Source organism: Rhyacophila brunnea, unplaced genomic scaffold (genome assembly GCF_057557595.1).
Source record: "Rhyacophila brunnea isolate RB1 unplaced genomic scaffold, BYU_Rbru_1.0 scaffold_2, whole genome shotgun sequence".
NCBI lineage: Eukaryota > Metazoa > Arthropoda > Insecta > Trichoptera > Rhyacophilidae > Rhyacophila > Rhyacophila brunnea.
In genome coordinates this window covers 36,946,078-36,963,549 of record NW_028232859.1, presented here as the reverse complement: position 1 = coordinate 36,963,549, position 17,472 = coordinate 36,946,078, and the positions used below count along the sequence as shown (strand labels likewise).

The window sequence follows — 17,472 nt, the reverse complement described above, 5'->3', positions numbered from 1 at the left end:
GTGATGGCAACGGGGGAATTAATTCTTAAGTCGTGACTAAAAAACTTTACCCATTTACTTGAAAAAGAAAACAAGTCAATGAATATATTATTATTATTAGTAATAGAACAATAAACATATCATTAAATGGACGCATGTTGACTTTTTATGACAAATTATGTTTTGTTCTGCACGCGTCATTTGCACAATCTTCGCGTCGCGTAGTCACGATCATTTTAGAGCGTGCCCCTGCTGAAGGATCTCCACGGTTTATGATATCAAAACTTTTTCTTTTTTTCAGTAACAAATTCAACTAAATATGATGATGGGAATTGCAACAGTAATTTTCTTCGTAAATTTGTCATAATAATAAATTATGTAAGTATTTTGTTTTTGTCTCGACACAAAACCATGCCATTTTATTTTTTATGTTGAATAATGTTTTAAAATATTCATCATTTTGCAATTCTAAGAGTTCTTCTTGAAACTGCATGGCCACACCAGTTATATCTAGCAACATTGGATGAGTTATCCAAGGTGGGAAAGCAATTTCTTTTAAATCTGGAAATCTGTCATTTAAGTCATTAGCCATTTTTAATGATTTGCGCAATGCCCCCAAAATCAATCAAATTGCCCCATCGGTGAGGCATATGCCCCACGTTGGGAATCACTGATCTAGGGTGAGCGTTGTAAACCAAATGCGTGGCGAATTCGTTTTAGGACCGACGGCTGACTAGAACGCTCTCAAATGTCAGTCATAGAAAAGTGGTGTTAGTATCTACTTATTAGAATATTAGATCATAAAAATTATGACTATGATAAATTATTAGAAATACAAAGTACTCGTACCTAAATATGAACTTATAGTGTGAAAATTATTTTGAACTGGGTTGTGATTGTAAACAAACTAAACATTAGTTGCGCCTAATACCAAAATCAATAATAATTACAAAAATAATGATCCTAACAGCCTGGAAAATACAGGGAAAATTACTTTTCCATCCTTTGTGCGATTATTTCTAGAAAACACACAAAGACATGCTAATGAATAATGTAATAAGTATATCAACAAGATAAAACACACACAATAAGAGTCAGTGAATGCTATGAAATTTTCATTACTCAGACGTCTTACAGTTTTGGAACATTGCCAGTATATAAAACAGTATTACCTCATTCATAAGTAAGTAAATACGTGGAAATGTTTGAAAATAATCAAGTCCAAGAATTCCTTGACTTTCAAACAATTTAATACTCAATTTATAGCATGCTCTGCTAATAACTAATTGAATGTACCTACCTACAACTAGTCTCTACTAGGTATTACAATCCTGGGATTAGAATTCTTAATTAGAGTTCGTGAAAACATATTTTTTTGTAAACAAAAATATTTTGTCAGTACGTGAAGTGGCGGAGCACACTGCAAGAAACCGTGCGATGTGCACACGGCAGGGCGCTTAAACGGCACTTATTTTTACGCGCGCATTGCACGGTCTGTCGCTGTGCTTTGTCGCTAATGAAACCATTGAGTAAAAAAATACAAAAATCATCATTATTCTGCAATAAATATTATGTTTTATTCCTACATGAATTTTTATCGCAATTTCTATGTTATATCAAAAAATCTCAAGTATTTTATTTTCTAGTAAAACTAGAGTACCGGGAATTCTGCTTTTCGGTCCCGAAAATTCTGGATAAAGGAATCTAGTGGTATCTGAGAGAGTCTATAATAGTCATCACGTACCATACAATTAAGATTGGGAGACTGCGATGGCTAGGTCATGTGCACCGTATGAATGAAGAAGAGGCAGGCCAACGATTCGCTGGTTGGATGGAGCTGCCAGTGACTGCCGTATTCTGGGGGTACCGAATTTGAAAGCGGCCACACTGGATAGGGACAGGTGGAGGGAGCCGTTGGAGGAGGCCAAGACCCACACCGGGTTGTCGCGCCCCTGATGATGATGATGATGACCATACAATTATGTTGTTTGGCTTTATTTCTAATACATACAATATGTGTATAGAGAAATATTGGATAATTAATTATAGACCAATCTTAAACAAAATTGAACATTTTTTTTAAATAAAAAATAGTATGTATTCTCTTTAATATGTACCAACTTAATATATTACAAAAATAATTGTCTGTCGGTACTTATTACAGCTTGAATTTAATTTTCCAACATGTTAATTACTTAAATTGACAAACCTAAGCAATTCTGTATCGTTGCATGTTCTATGACATTTAAGATAATAATATTTTCATAGCATATTGCTTGTGTATAAAAAAATGTATTTTTTGCAAATATTCCGCTTGTTTTTTTTCTGTTGGCTAATGATAGAGTTGTGTGTGTTAAGTACTGACAGACAAAGCACATGTATTTTTACAAAACATGATACTAATTATTTTATTACAAGTGGCAATATTATCATAATTACTACAAGAAATTTCGTGCTTGAGGTTTTCCCACGGAAGTATGCCATTTTATAATAGTATGTAAGATCTTTCAAAATATCAGTTCTTGCAGAATACAGAATACTAATATTTATAGTAAACGGTCAATGGCTACAATTTCGAAATATTATTCTGTTGCTAATATCACCCACGAATTTTCACTGAAATGCCATTTTCCGTTCATCATATTATTAAATATACGTACAGTTCCATTGTTACGTAGAAAGTAATGTACCGTTTTCGATAAAAAGTCGAGTCTATTATAATTTTTGATAAAAATTACATGTGTATCAAACAATGAATTGTAATTGAAGGAAAACAGTTATTTTATCTGGTCTTGAAACATTTTTGACTGCTATCACGAGGGATGGTTTCCAATCCTGGCGTCCTAAAGAATTTAAATTTATATGCGCCTGTCGATTACCTACGACCTACGTGGTCGCAGACATGACCTATTCTGGGCCAGAACTGTTTCCTCGAGTCAAGCCTATAGGGCAGAGGGGGGAAAACTTTTTGGATGGAGGGCCAAATTCAAGAATTCAAAATGAGCGGCGGGCCGCACGTAAAATACCATTTTTAGATATACATACACTATTTATTATCACGAAAAATAAACATTACAAAAAAATTAATGAGAAGAATGAAACTGTTGACCATTTAACATTTTTTTAAATTCAGGTGTTAATTTTGTAGTTGATATTCTCAAAACTGCTTGTAAATGGGCATCTCAAGTTGTAGCTCTGTCGGTACACTATCAATATCTATTGAAAATGGATCGCGTACTACTGCTAAACTTGTCTCAATTTTTCGGAAGCCACCAAATCTTTGTGAAAAATCTCAGAGCTTCATTAATTTTACCATATTCTTCAAATTTATATTCTGGTATATTCAGCAACTTCAAAGTTGGAAAGTGGTCCACGTTGTTATTCGATATTTGTCGAAAGAATAACTTGAGTTTTAATTGAAATCCATTCAAACTTTTTACCATATCATGGGCATATATTTTTTTCCTTGCAAAGCGGAGTTAAAAGCATTTAAATGTGTCACGATGTTCAACGTCGAAAATAGTGGTTACATAGTGTGAGACAAGACGCAAGGAAGACGTACTGAGATAATACATTTATGAAACAACAAATTCTTCAAATTTTAATCTATCGTCAATATTTTTTAAAAAATATATAAAAAAGTTATTCGTAATCAGAAGTACAATTAATGATGGCGGGCCGCAAAAAAATACCCGGCGGGCCGCAGTTTGCCCCCCCCTGCTATAGGGCAATATTAGCGAGGGGTGCAAGTAAATGCGCTCCCTAAAGACATATACATTTTCAATGATGTAATTTGCATTTTGTTTTTGAAATTGTATTACATTATGATTTTTTTATTATTATTATTTTCTTCTTCACTCTTGTGAGAGTAATATTTGTTACCATGGCCTCCACATCCTGACGCGGGCCCCCAGGCTAGGATGATTGGCGGGGCCCCCCTACCTATCTCTATGGGTAAAGTCAGTGTGACGCGCTGCAGTAGCGTTATCCAAATATTGTATTACTAACGATTTTTTTATATTTTTAATATGTACGAGTACATCCATTTGAATTATGGAGTTGGCGAGTAACGGCACACAGTAAAAAATTGCATCGTATAACCAAATAGTTTTATTATTAATATCGTTCAAGTAAAATAGCGCCGCAGGCGAGTTTTTTTTAATATTAGAGCAAATTTGTGATCTGTGTTTATCTCACTTATCTGGTCGGCTCGTCACGCCGGGCCCTTTCTGAGCCCGGGCCCCCAGGCTAGAGCCCTGTCAGCCCCCCCATTGTGGGGGCCATGTTTGTTATAATGTAAGTCGTTGTTTGCCATTTAATTATGTCTGAGAATGAAACACAGATTGAAAAACAACATGTATTTATCAGAACCATTACGAAACAGAAGATTACACGAAATCAGAACCTGCACTCGCAGCTTCAAAGACGTGCGCTCTACCGACTACTTCACCATGTACAGATATTTAGATAATATTATGTAGATAAAGAATCAGAAATAATATATCAAACGAATATTATGTCATTCGTATCGTAAAATGGAAACAAAGTTAGCGACCATAAACAAACCCAATGTTTCAATTATAAAACATCAGTTATTATTTTTGCTTTCGCTACCAAGTCTCCACACTAAAAACATCCCATAAACGCCATCAAATGTTTTAATTACCTACTCAAAAGGCTCTTGTCGATTTCTGTGATCCGATAATATGTAGGTAGGCACCGTAAGAAAATTTAGAGATATGGTGTTTCGTTGGCAGAACTCCATTTTACAATGACAAAAATGGCATTCATATTATTTCTCATTCGCTTGTAACGATTCCCTTGTTCGCTATTTTCATTATTGTGGAAATTCCTTAGCCCAATTTTTCCACATTCTTCAGGGAAGCCTCAACCGCAGTAAGCTAGACACATTGTTACTATCCGAAGATGACGTACAAGTTTAAGTCAAAGTATCCATGAAGTTACACTTAAACAGCGCTTCAGAGTTAATAATATGTGCTACGTTATATTCAAATATTTATATTATAATGAAAATCAATATAATATAATATATTATATCTAGATCAGCGATTCGGACCATTTTTCGACCAGGACCACTTTTATGTTAGATTGTGAGGTTCAAAATTGGAGAAAATCTTTTTATATTTTTCTGAAACTTCTGACCTCTAGCCACATTAAAATACCATGATCTTATTATATTATAGGCCGTTTACACGTGCATGGATTTACTGCCAACAGTAGATACGTATTATCGCGGCCATAACATGAAAATGCATCTGTGAACACGTATTATCGTGCAAGTTGCAAGATTGCATGCATGTATAAAAAAAAGTTCAGCTTCTGAATTTTCACACGAAAGTTGTAACTTGTGTGATATCTATGCCTGCGCAGTTGAATCATATTTGTGAACCTGCCGTAAAAAAATACGAACTACACCGAGCAGAGCATTTTAATCATTACCAATTTTCACAACCTATGAAATAGCACCGTACAATGAACAACAACGTGTCTCGCTTACCCTTGAAGAATGAGATTGGTGAGACAGTCGTGATATTTTAATTTGCACACTTGCTTTTCCCTCCACCACCCGCCACGTCTCCACACCCGTTATGCAGGCGTATACCGTGGCGTAACGAACGATAGTCGCTGTTCAAATTTGTGCCGAAAGTGTCCCAGGAGCAACTTCCCAAGACCTTGGTTGGCGTGCACTAGAGTGTGCGTGATCCCTACTTCCATATAATGTATTACGGTCAATTCTCGATGAGAAAAGACCTTCTCGCTCGCCGTATAATGCCGCAAACTTTTTAAAAGCTGAGAAAATTTCCCTCGTAGATACCAAGTCGCAATGGCCGACCGGTCCAACTGAGGGTCGGACCGACTTGAGAAGCTCTTCCCTTTCAACCGACATATGGGGACACTCCCAGAGGATGTGATCGGCATCCTGCAATTCGCCACACAACAAGTCGGAGATTCTATTAGGCCAAGCTGACAGAGTTTGGAGGCAAAACCACACTTTTAATTTGCACACTATTGGTGCCAGTAAATCCATGCACGTGTATAGGTGCAATTATATTCGCATTACTGTTATAGACAGACAAGATGATGTCTTACGTGACCATATTTACTATAAAAATAGGGAGTCTTATGAATGTTTAGTATTACAATACTAATAGTTATACTGCAATGTTTTTGGTGTGGTTAAATTGGTAGTCATAGGAAAATGTCTCACATAATCTATTGAAGCGTCCGTTTTAGTATTATGTACGTAAAACATACGTTAATTTTGGGATTATTCTCCTATTCATATTCCTCCTATCTTATTCTCTCTTATCCAATTATTCTTAAATTAATAATGGATTGGAATATTATCATAAAACGTTGATGAAACCTTGGTATAAGAAACAACCAATGGCACATCACATAAAAGAGTATACGAAAAACCCGGTAATGGCAACGTAACTCATAGCACGAAGAAGATATAATCCTATCAGCGAAATTCTTCTCCTGCCAAAGAAGTAGACGGCTCATCCAATTCTTTATTGTTTACTCTATAATATTATGTTTACATCGCATTCGTTGTATCGCATTGTCTCACTTCGTGCCCCTCTGACTATTTCTTGACTTTCATGTTTCTCGCCTAAACTATATAATATTATCATACTACCTCACTAATTATTAAAGTTTTTGATAAGCAGCAGTGGCGTGCGGTCCATAGATACTTTAGATGAAGAGCATTCTCAGAAATACTCGATAAAGTGCTATGACATAATATTGCTATTTTAACTTCTTCTAAAGGTTTTATACTATTAATTCATGACAGAGAAAATCTGTCAACAATACCACAGATCATACATACTATGTCATCGACCGCCCGCCAAGATTGGATTCGTTACAAACCCCTAAGTAATATAATATGAATAATAGTGACAGCATCCCTACAAGTAAGAGTCACCGCACACCACTGATAAGTAGCTACCTATATATTTTAGATTATATTAAGTACGTACCTACCTATTTATATTATAATAATTGGTTGACAACAATAATTATTATTGGTTTGTATACTTAGCATATTATTATAATTACTTTGCTACAAAAAAGTTTTTGTAACTTCCCGTTTAGGGAAAATCATTATAATTGTTGTACACTTGACGAATAAGTTAATATCTGATAATTTAGCGCAATGTAAACTAGAAAAGTCTCCATTAAGCCCTAAAACATGCTGCAGTCACGTAATGATTATTTATCTACCTCATCATAAAAAGGGAGTCTCTTTTTGAGGAAAATCCTAGTTGGCAACAGTGACAAAATATTAATTGAATATTACCTAGGACCTAGGTAGGTATATGATCTTTTTTAAAATAGATATTTCTATACTAGCAGATACGGACGTGAGTAGGTAAACAAATGTATATGACGTCAGTAGGACCTACACATTATTAATATTATTCTAGATAGAAGTAGCAATATTTATCGAAAAAGGAAAATCATAAAAATTGATCATTACATTCGTAACATACCAGCGGGTACCTACTAAAGCGCCTGTTGTATACGTGCATAGATTTACTTGTACCAATAGTGTGTATTAAATTTTTAACTATCGCGATAATAACTGTTTACACGTAAAAGTGCTGATTGTCTCGCCAATCTCATTCTTCAAAGACGCGATGTTGTTATTTTATGTTACTATTTGACAGGTCGTGAAAATCGGTTAACCTCAAAATGAGTCCCTGACCGGAGCCATTGTTCATCTCCATACTCCACAGCGTGAACAACGTTTTTATAATCCGTAAGTAATAAATACGTCTTCAATAAAATTTTGACTATTTATAACTCCTTAACAACGTATGATATCAAGAAATACGAAATCACATTTTTATTGCATCCGATTTTTTTTTTAAATTTGCATTGAACCACTCTGGTAGCGATTATTATCATCAATTTCCAAATCAGCCGCCATCTTAATTGTGTGAAGTCACAAAAGTGAAACACCCAGTATGTTATGATTGTAAATACATAACGAATGTGTTTCAGCGCATCTATTCTATACATACACAAAGCTGCTATCGGCCGCTATCGAGGGTAGTTTATCATATGTATGGATTGAGCATTATAATTGTTACAATATGTTAGCCGTCTAAACTGTCAAAACTGTCTATTTCGCTCTAAAAGTTAACACAGTCAAGAAAGGTGCTCTTAAAAATTGTACTTATTGTATTGTAACAATTACAACTAATTTATTGTAACAATTATAATACCCCGTGTGTACAGAATAGATGCAGTCGTTCGATTTCTTCATTTAAAATCCCACGGCGTGTTTATTATACCTGCTGGGTAGATTTTTGAAATTATCAATCAAATATTTTGAACATAATATTATTATGAAAAGGTATCTAAAGTCCTAAGGGCGAAATATTAATATGACAGAATAATAACAGAAGAGTTAATTTTTATAATGCAATATCCTTGGTTGGGTGTAGCTCTCTAAAAATATGCTAAGTATAAAATCTAGCGAGTATATTGATGTTAAAAATATAGGTAAGTACATCAACAACAACAAATCAACAAAAGTTGTAAAAAGTAATCCTGAGCTTACTACATTTTTCAAATACGAGCAAACAAGCAATTAATTTTGGATCCGTCTCAAAAACATTTACTTTGCTTCAAACGAAATTTCATCATTACTTTCATACAATGGATTCGAAACCCTTTTGCAACCAATGCCAAAAATTCTATAGAACCTCTTATGGTATTTTCTGGATTTCGGTTAATAAAGAATATCCTCGTATTTCTGACAAGGCTACCAAACTAACTAAGTAAGGCTAAAAACTTGTGCGATCATTGAAACAAGCTATTTATTGATAATACCAATACATGGGGATAATAATGTACATTTGGTTCTTCGTCGTGTGTTATGTTTGTTTAATTATCTATCAAATAAGTAGAGATATGTAATGTAATTTTGGTGCCCTAGGGGCCCAAGCTCAGGGGGGGTGGCGTGGCAGGTCAAGCAGATAAGTGAGATAAACACAAATTTGCTCTAATTGCAAAAAAAGTCGCCTGCGGCGCTGCTTTACTTCGTTGGCGTTAATATTTTAACACATACGATTGTGGAATACAATTTATTATTATTGTGTCAATACTCGACAAATAATTATTGTTCACCGACAACTAACCGTAGCTCAAGTGGATAAATTAATAAATACAAAAAATCGCTAAACATAGAATCAATACGATTTATTTTACTTCGAACACTATTTGAAAAACGTTATTTTACAGTATCACACTGTCTTTAACCTTGGTGATAGGTAGGGGGGGCGCCGAAGATTCTGGCCTGGGGTCCATGTTTTGGTGTATAAATTGTTTTACGTGTGCCGCGGAATTTTGGGAAGACCTTTTGTGTACCGTGGGTGAGAAAAGGTGTTGTAAAGGATCTATAATTCCATACCAGGGCTCGAAATGGACCGGAACGCACCGGAGCGCCGTTCCGATTAAGAAAATCTCGTAGGAAAATAATTTGAGCGTCTGAGCTAGATCGGCCATAAAACAAAAAAACTTAACGCTTATTTTTATAAAATACTCATAAATTTAGATAACTATGTTAATATTTACGTAAAATCATCGAGCGCTCCGGTTCCATACTATTGATATAAGGTACTTAAATATAGCGAAGCTATCACATACTCTACTATTTTATCACCCGCCCACAATGATTCAAGTAGTTACAAAAACATATTCGGATAAATTCCAAAAAATAGTGACAGAATCCATACTAGCCAATGTCACCGTACGCCACTGGTATAATATAGGATCCTAGTATCTACTATAAAAACATCGATTTGGCTACATTAGATAAAAAGAGCATCCGAAAAACCACAAACAAAAATAATTATGGTTCGCAAACTGACGTGCTTGACACAAATAAACGCCGACATCAGTAGAGTTTTCTTCGCAGCCAAACATACACCATTGCAATACAATTCACCGGTCTACTTGGCGAAGCGTCTACACGCGACAGCACCAATACAAAGACAAACATCAGCTGATTTCGTAAGTTAATTATTTGCTTGGTTCGCTCGGTGCAAGTGTACCGAGGGACGCAGGTTTTGCACTAAACTTGCACCGAGGCGCCGAGAAAATTCCTCTCTAGTGCTAGTAACTGCGTGGAATAAGTATTATTTAACGTACTTACTTACTTAATAATAACGTATTGGATAACCACTTGTATGGTTGTTTGACTATGTTACTAATCGGAGAATACGGTATCGATTGGTAAGAAATGAAACTGTTTTGCAGTGCTCATCAATTCGTTCGATTAAGCTTGATACATAATTTATTATTAAATATGTATAGTAAAATTTAGAAGACATCGACGAGTTTAGTATCATTGAAACGTTCAAGACAAACAAATTCAATTATATAGAAGGTAGGTACCAGTGGCGAAGGGTGCATTTTTAAAAGAGGTAGGCTGTGGAGATCTGATAAAAAGATCACACTTGTCAGATATATTTACGAGAAATAAGAAGATAATACGATATTACTACTAATGAATAGGTACACACTAATGACAACGACACAATAATTTAATGAAACTTCAAATACTTACTGACGACATAAAATTAGGCGACCAGTTTAAATGATGTACGTATTTTTTCAAACCATTTATACACATCAAAAATCATTAGATAAAAGTTCTTTTTATTTTTAAAAAACAGTCTATATTTATTAATATTCGATTAAACACCATAGAAATTATTTTTTTAAATTATCTAATTGTTAATTATTTAGTTTTAGGCTCTACGATCGGAGCTTACCTTAGTTCATACAATTCGATAGACTGGGCGGGTCTACGTGGCTTAAAGTCCAAATGAAAAAAAAATGAGAATTATTTGAAACATAATCCTACCTTTATTTACGTCAAGACAGATAGCGCGCTGTGGTATATTTTTTAAAACCGTTGCAGATTGTTTTGTTATTATCTGTATAATACATTCCTACACATACGGCATCTCTCGTTGGCAAAATATATTACTTTATAGAATAAATAATCAAGTGATTATATAAATAAGTCAATATGCATTTAAAAAATATTTTTTTTAAGAAGGTAGGCTTCAAATAATCGCCTAGTGTGGAGTCTTCGCCACTGGTAGGTACTATTATAGGCATCCAGTATTTCAATAGACATTAAACTTACTAATTTTATATTAAAAATAATAGTAACAATATGTCGAAATGTATTAAATATGATACCGTTAAATTCGTGATTCTTTTTGTTATTAAGTCTTTTAATTGTAGATAGGTACATATATTAAAAAAGATATTATTAATATTAAAAAACTAAATATTTAAATTCAAGAGTTATGAGTAGTTAACTATACCCCATATCGATTCCAGGCGGAGGACACCAGTTTTTTTATTAAAACAAATTCTTTAAACATTAAGAATTTGGTACCTACCTAAGTACCTATACATTAATAATTTATTATATTTCGGAGGCTCCCTTTTAAATCTTATGACGAATTTATTGCGTCACTAGCATTATATAAAAACCGCCACTGATAGTAGGTAGTGAAGTATGGATTCAATCTGTATTCAATAATATAGATAAATATTATTATGCCTATATAATTTACTCATTGATTTCCATGAAAAGTTTTTCAAATCGTAGTTCTTATTGATCAAGTGTTTTCTTTTGGTTGTGTAGGTAGTCATAGCGTAAATATAAAATTCCTTAGTCTGAGAAATATTTGCTTTATAAAAACAAAAAATTCTGGCAAAATGTTTTCTTGACTGCTTTATATAAATATTTTTAGAACGTAAATAGACGTATCATCGCCATGATAAATGATTATCACAATGGACATGCAAGTAAACATTGCACTTTTTTCACAGATGTTTGACCTCAACTGTTCCAAGTTCAATTGCATTTTTCATTGTTTACTTGCTTATAATAGATTAATTTTGAATTGTAACTGAAACAATCATCTACCGACATAATCTCGAGTGATGACTCTGATTTGACTAATTACTGACTGTTTTACACAATCAAACGCACTCCATCAGATCGTTGCAAATCGATTTTTATCTGCATAAGTAAGTAATCTACCTATAATTTATGTATGGCCAGTGTCATCATCACCATGTCAACCACTCCCGATCCACTATTGGATGAAGGCCTCTTGTCTACTTGCTGTCCCCACTCGTTCCTTCGTCTTCGATCGCTACCACATGTGCCCAACATCATACGTCTTTCCACACCTAGTTGTGTAGCTACATACCAGTGGCGCACCCAGGGGGTGGGCCAAGGGGCCCTGGCACCCCCCAAACATGAAAATTATCAGAATGATTTTAAACATTGAAATTTAAAGCCAATAAACTATACCTTGGGGCCTAAAAACACGGCAAAAAATGATTTGTAATTCTCCAGCACCCCTTTTAGAAAAATTTCTTAGATTTTAATTTCTAACAACACTAATCTCAGGTTTTTTAAAAACCCAATCCTTAATGGAACTGTCAAAAAATTCTCGGTGTTTACCCGAATTCCGGAGTGGTGTAGGTCATGGCTGGGGAGGGCTGACAGGCCTCTAGCCTGGGGGCCGGGGCTGTGGGGGGCCCGGCGTGTCGGGTTGACCAGATAAGTGAGATAAACACACACCATAAATTAGCTTTAATGGTAAAAAAGTCGCCTGCGGCGCCATTATACTTCACGGTCATGAACATTTTCAATTACTTATATAATTGTGCAATATATTTTTTGACTATTATGTTTCGATACTCGACAGCTTCATTATTAAAATAGATGTATTAAAAATCGCCAATAATTCACTGTATAAGTACCCTTAATTTGAACTAAAACACAATTTGAAAAACGTTAATGTAGTGTTTCACACTGCCTTTAATCTTAGCGGTAGGTAGGGGGGCCGCCAATCCTAGTCTGAGGGCCCGTTTCAGGATGTGGGGACCATGGTGTAGGTAATAGACAAAAGACCGATAAACGAGAAGAAGAAAAAGAGCCTATGAGACTAATTTACATTCTCTTCCTTGGCCCCCCCCCAATATTAAATCCTGGGTGCGCCACTGCTACATACCTACCTACCTATTCAGAGTTTTTGAACCGGTTTTAACTCATCTTCATGTTTCGCACACATACGTTAGTAGGTACTGGACGAACGCATTAGTTAAACACTAGGCTTCGGGAAGAGTTAAGGCGAGCTCTGGAATGTTTTATTCTGATAATCTTCGGACAATTTCGTTAGAAATTCCTCTCTATTAGATAATATAATAATATGGTTCTAGGCTGGTGCCGTCCATAATACGACAGTTGCTACTGTCGTATAGATTTTCAAGTAATGATAACATGTAAATGCGTCATGTTGCAATGGTTAGGATCGCAGACAACTATCGAATCTTGTGACTAAGAGGTGGGAAAATTTCTTCCTGAAATGGAAGGTATTTTAATATTTTCAATATTCACACAAGAGAAAGAAATATTTTGTGAATGTGTATAGTATTTAATTATAGAGCGGTACATCTACTTCATTACAGTAACCTCACGGAGGTACCGCTTTATACCTACCTAATCATTGTACTTCAATAAAAATGACTTATTTATCTCTTATAGGTATATTTTAAAAAAGTATTATAAATTATAACGTTAATATATAGCTATTATTAGTATTAGACAATATTTAAAGTAACTTTTATCAAAAATTATAGGTATCTACTTTTATAACTGAGTTATAACAAATATATTATACTTACGACATTTTTAATAACTTGCGAAACATTTAACGAACATGGAAACTGCTGTTTTTGTTTCTAAACCCTTCAATTATTGACATTCTACAGACTTTCTAGTATTTTTTAAGAATTTATTATAAGTAATAAGAAAAATATATATTTTAATTAATGTAAATAATTCATTAATCAAACACATAAAGACAAGTTTAATAATAAAGAAGACCCGAATATTTAGACAAAACATATTTTGTAACATCAGTATACCTACTTAATAATATAATAATATTATATTATCATTATTCACTAGGTATGTATATAATATTATATAGCATAAAATTATGGGTAAATAACATAATAAATACTAGAATTTAAAAAATGCAAAATAATCTGCATCGGCCGGGAATCGAACCCGGGCCGCCCGCGTGGCAGGCGAGCATTCTACCACTGAACCACCGATGCTGTTGCTACACTTTGAAAAATAGAATATAGAAAGTAGGTATGTAAAATAATATTTGTTTGGAATTTGAAATAATAAAATTAATGTAATGTAGAAATAGATACATACCTATCTACTCACTGATATTATGAGAACATTAAAGTCGTTGAACTTTTTGGAGGTGTAATGGAAATGAACTTTCCCAAGGCAGTTTAGAATGCTAAACAAAACTTTCATATTATTATAATTGTATGCAGGTACTTACACACAGCTTATTATTTATTTTATCTCTCAAAAATACATCGGCTCAATGGCGAAACTTCATTAGGTACGCAAGATCCCGATATGCTGGGGAGGGTTGTTGTGAGCAATTTTTTTAAAACAAACATCATATTATTATAACAGCTTGTCGAAGAATGCATTGAGGGGTAACTCGACTAAACCATTCTATTGATTGTTTTGACCTAAACCTGTGACGAATGGTTATGTTCTGTCTATTCAGTACCTACTATATGAAAATGAGGCTTGAAGCTTTTAAAATGTGTGTGCATAAAGCATGCCTTGACATCAGCAGCTGGAAAGACAAAGTTACAAATGTCGAGGTGATGTCGAGGATGAAAGAGACCAAAGAAATACTTAATCATAGAAAAAACTAGATACTTGTCATATTCGTCGCTATAGGATTGGTTTGTCGAATATCCGTTTTTGTCGAAATCGACCTTTTAATGCATAATGATTTTTTGAATCTAAATGGACCAGAACCATCCTTTTCTTTAAATTACATTGTAATGAATACATCATTCATATACTTTAAAAACAGCAATTTAAATAGGTACTTCCATGTATTTAAATATAGGATAATGCAATTTGTTTTTCGTCTCCTGAACATTTGACATTTGGTCTATTCGACAAACCAATCCTACAGCGACGAATGTACCTACTATGGCCACATCATGCGGCAGCAACGTCCGCATTGTATCGTTGAAAAGAAGATATCTGTCAGCGATGCTCTTGTAGAAGAAGAACGTCGTGGTTCAAGAACCTCAGAGACTGGTTTGAGTTCAGCACTACATCCCTATTTAGAGCAGCGATGGACAGGGAGAAAATGGCCGAACTCATCGCTGACGTCTGATAACAGATATGGTACGAAAAGAAGAAGATTGGTTATTTGTGGTAATACAAAATGTTTCTTACACAATATTATCACTAAATGTAACAACATAATATTATGATAACATGTAGCTCTCGCTTCAAATTTTTTTTTAATATAACTTAGAAATTCTGGAAGATCATAGTGTCACAATTTCTTACTGTCGGCTTCAAATTTATTCATTGTAAACAAAGTAAAAATGTCGCCTGCGGCGCAATCTGACATATTACTACTATACAGTACTACATATGTAAAAAATATTCAAATATACCTAAAAGACTACCTGCACTTATTGTATGGAGAACCAATACCACAGTACGAGTCGTTATTTTTTTCTTTAAAATCATTCTCTGACCCTTAATTTACTATAATATTTAATTTATTCAATTCAATTCAATTCAATCAATTTATTTTACATATTGTGGACATTACAAATTATAAGTTTAAGACGTTCACAACATGACATTTAGAAACAACGAAATATTATTAAAACATTATTAGGTAGGTACATAACAAAAGAGATAGATCAGTATTAAGTTATTCTACAGTATAAATGTGTAAATACAAAAAAATTGGTACTGTTCGGTTATACCGGAGGCAGCGGAAAACGCATTTTGAAAATAGCCGATAAACTGAATTATTTGTTAGGTTAACCTAACCAAACCTAACCTAACCTAACCTAACCTAACCTAACCCAACCTAACCGAACCTAAACTAACCCAAACTAATAAATAATCCAGTTTATCGGCTATTTTCAAAATGCGTTTTCCGCTGCCTCCGGTATAACCGAACAGTACCAAAAAATTATATAGGTAGGTACAAGGAAGTACACCGGATGAGTTAAGCAGACCCTATTTTAATAATTTATAAAATAACGTCCACCTATACTCATCCTCACGTAGATGGAATATATCAACATCCGAAGCGATTTGGTTGAACAGAGTTATTGCCCTCCCAATTGGCATCACCAATAGCAGGTTAGTTCTTTTTTAATTTATCCGACGCATGGATGCTTGTGACGTTCTTTTTTAAGTCTGCTTTCTGAATAAATGTAGAGTAATGCTCCTATCTATTAAAAGCTAATTTCCACATAGTCGGGGTCCATTGCGCTCCGTCTAAAGTCGCAATAAAGCTAGTTAAATCTAGTTTTCCCAGCGAGTACAATAGTATAAAATAAATAGTCAACGCATTGGTACGTTGACGTCCTGTTTTAACCCAAATTACTCGACCAGTTAAAATCTCCGCCGATCGTTGTGAGAAAACGGTAGAAGATTTACTATGTTTACCCCCTGCCCAATCAGTGGATTACTCGCAACGCCACTATCAACTGCACACACACACACACGCATATAATATAATATTGAATGTAAGTAGGTACATATGTATTGAATTTCAATAACAATATCGTTCGTTAAATATATTTAGGAATATGAAAATGCATAAATTAATACTAATAGCGGACACCTAGTGGGTCTACTCACTCTATTCTATACGTCTTATCGACCGCTAAAGTAATAGGGTGATACATTTTATCAAACTTAGGGTGGGTTTGTATCAAAGTATTAGCACTTATTGTAACAATTACAATAAGTTGGTTGTAATTGTTGCAATAAGTGCTATATTTTAACAGCATCTCTCTTGGCTGTGATAACTGATAAAATTTAGAGCGAGATAGACAGTTTTGACTGTTTAGACGGCTAACTTATTGTAACAAATATTAATACTTCATCCTCAATACAAATATGTAATAAATACTATCACTTTATCACTTTGACGGTCGATAATCGCCTTGTGTATAGAATAAACCCGCTGGTCGTGACAGTCTCCCGTAGCTCCGCTGGATACAATAATATATTCTGTGGACAGTATTTAGCAGCCGCTTAAATAAGAGAGACTTAAATTAAAAGTATAGAATATTGTTTACATCAGACATGCCCAAGCAATCATACAAGCAAGCAATGTAGGCTGCGATTTGTCATTCAGTATCAAAACTGACAGTGATCTATCACACTCTCTCATTACACCTTAGTGATACAAAACCATACCGCGTAATATAAACAAATCCACCAATAAATGGCATCAACTGCCTCTTCGAAACTTCAGCTAAAAGCCTATCTATATGGTAAATCAACGATCCAAAGACAACCGCCCCCCGATCGTCAACTAG

At 34.4% G+C, this 17,472-nt stretch overlaps 1 non-coding gene across 1 annotated transcript; it reads right to left on the bottom strand.

Annotated features, from left to right (window-relative positions):
- Nucleotides 1-14,107: 14,107 nt before the first annotated feature.
- On the bottom strand, nucleotides 14,108-14,178 carry TRNAG-GCC (transfer RNA glycine (anticodon GCC)). Its single transcript has one exon. It is a non-coding gene; the product is annotated as a tRNA-Gly (tRNA).
- Nucleotides 14,179-17,472: the final 3,294 nt, after the last annotated feature.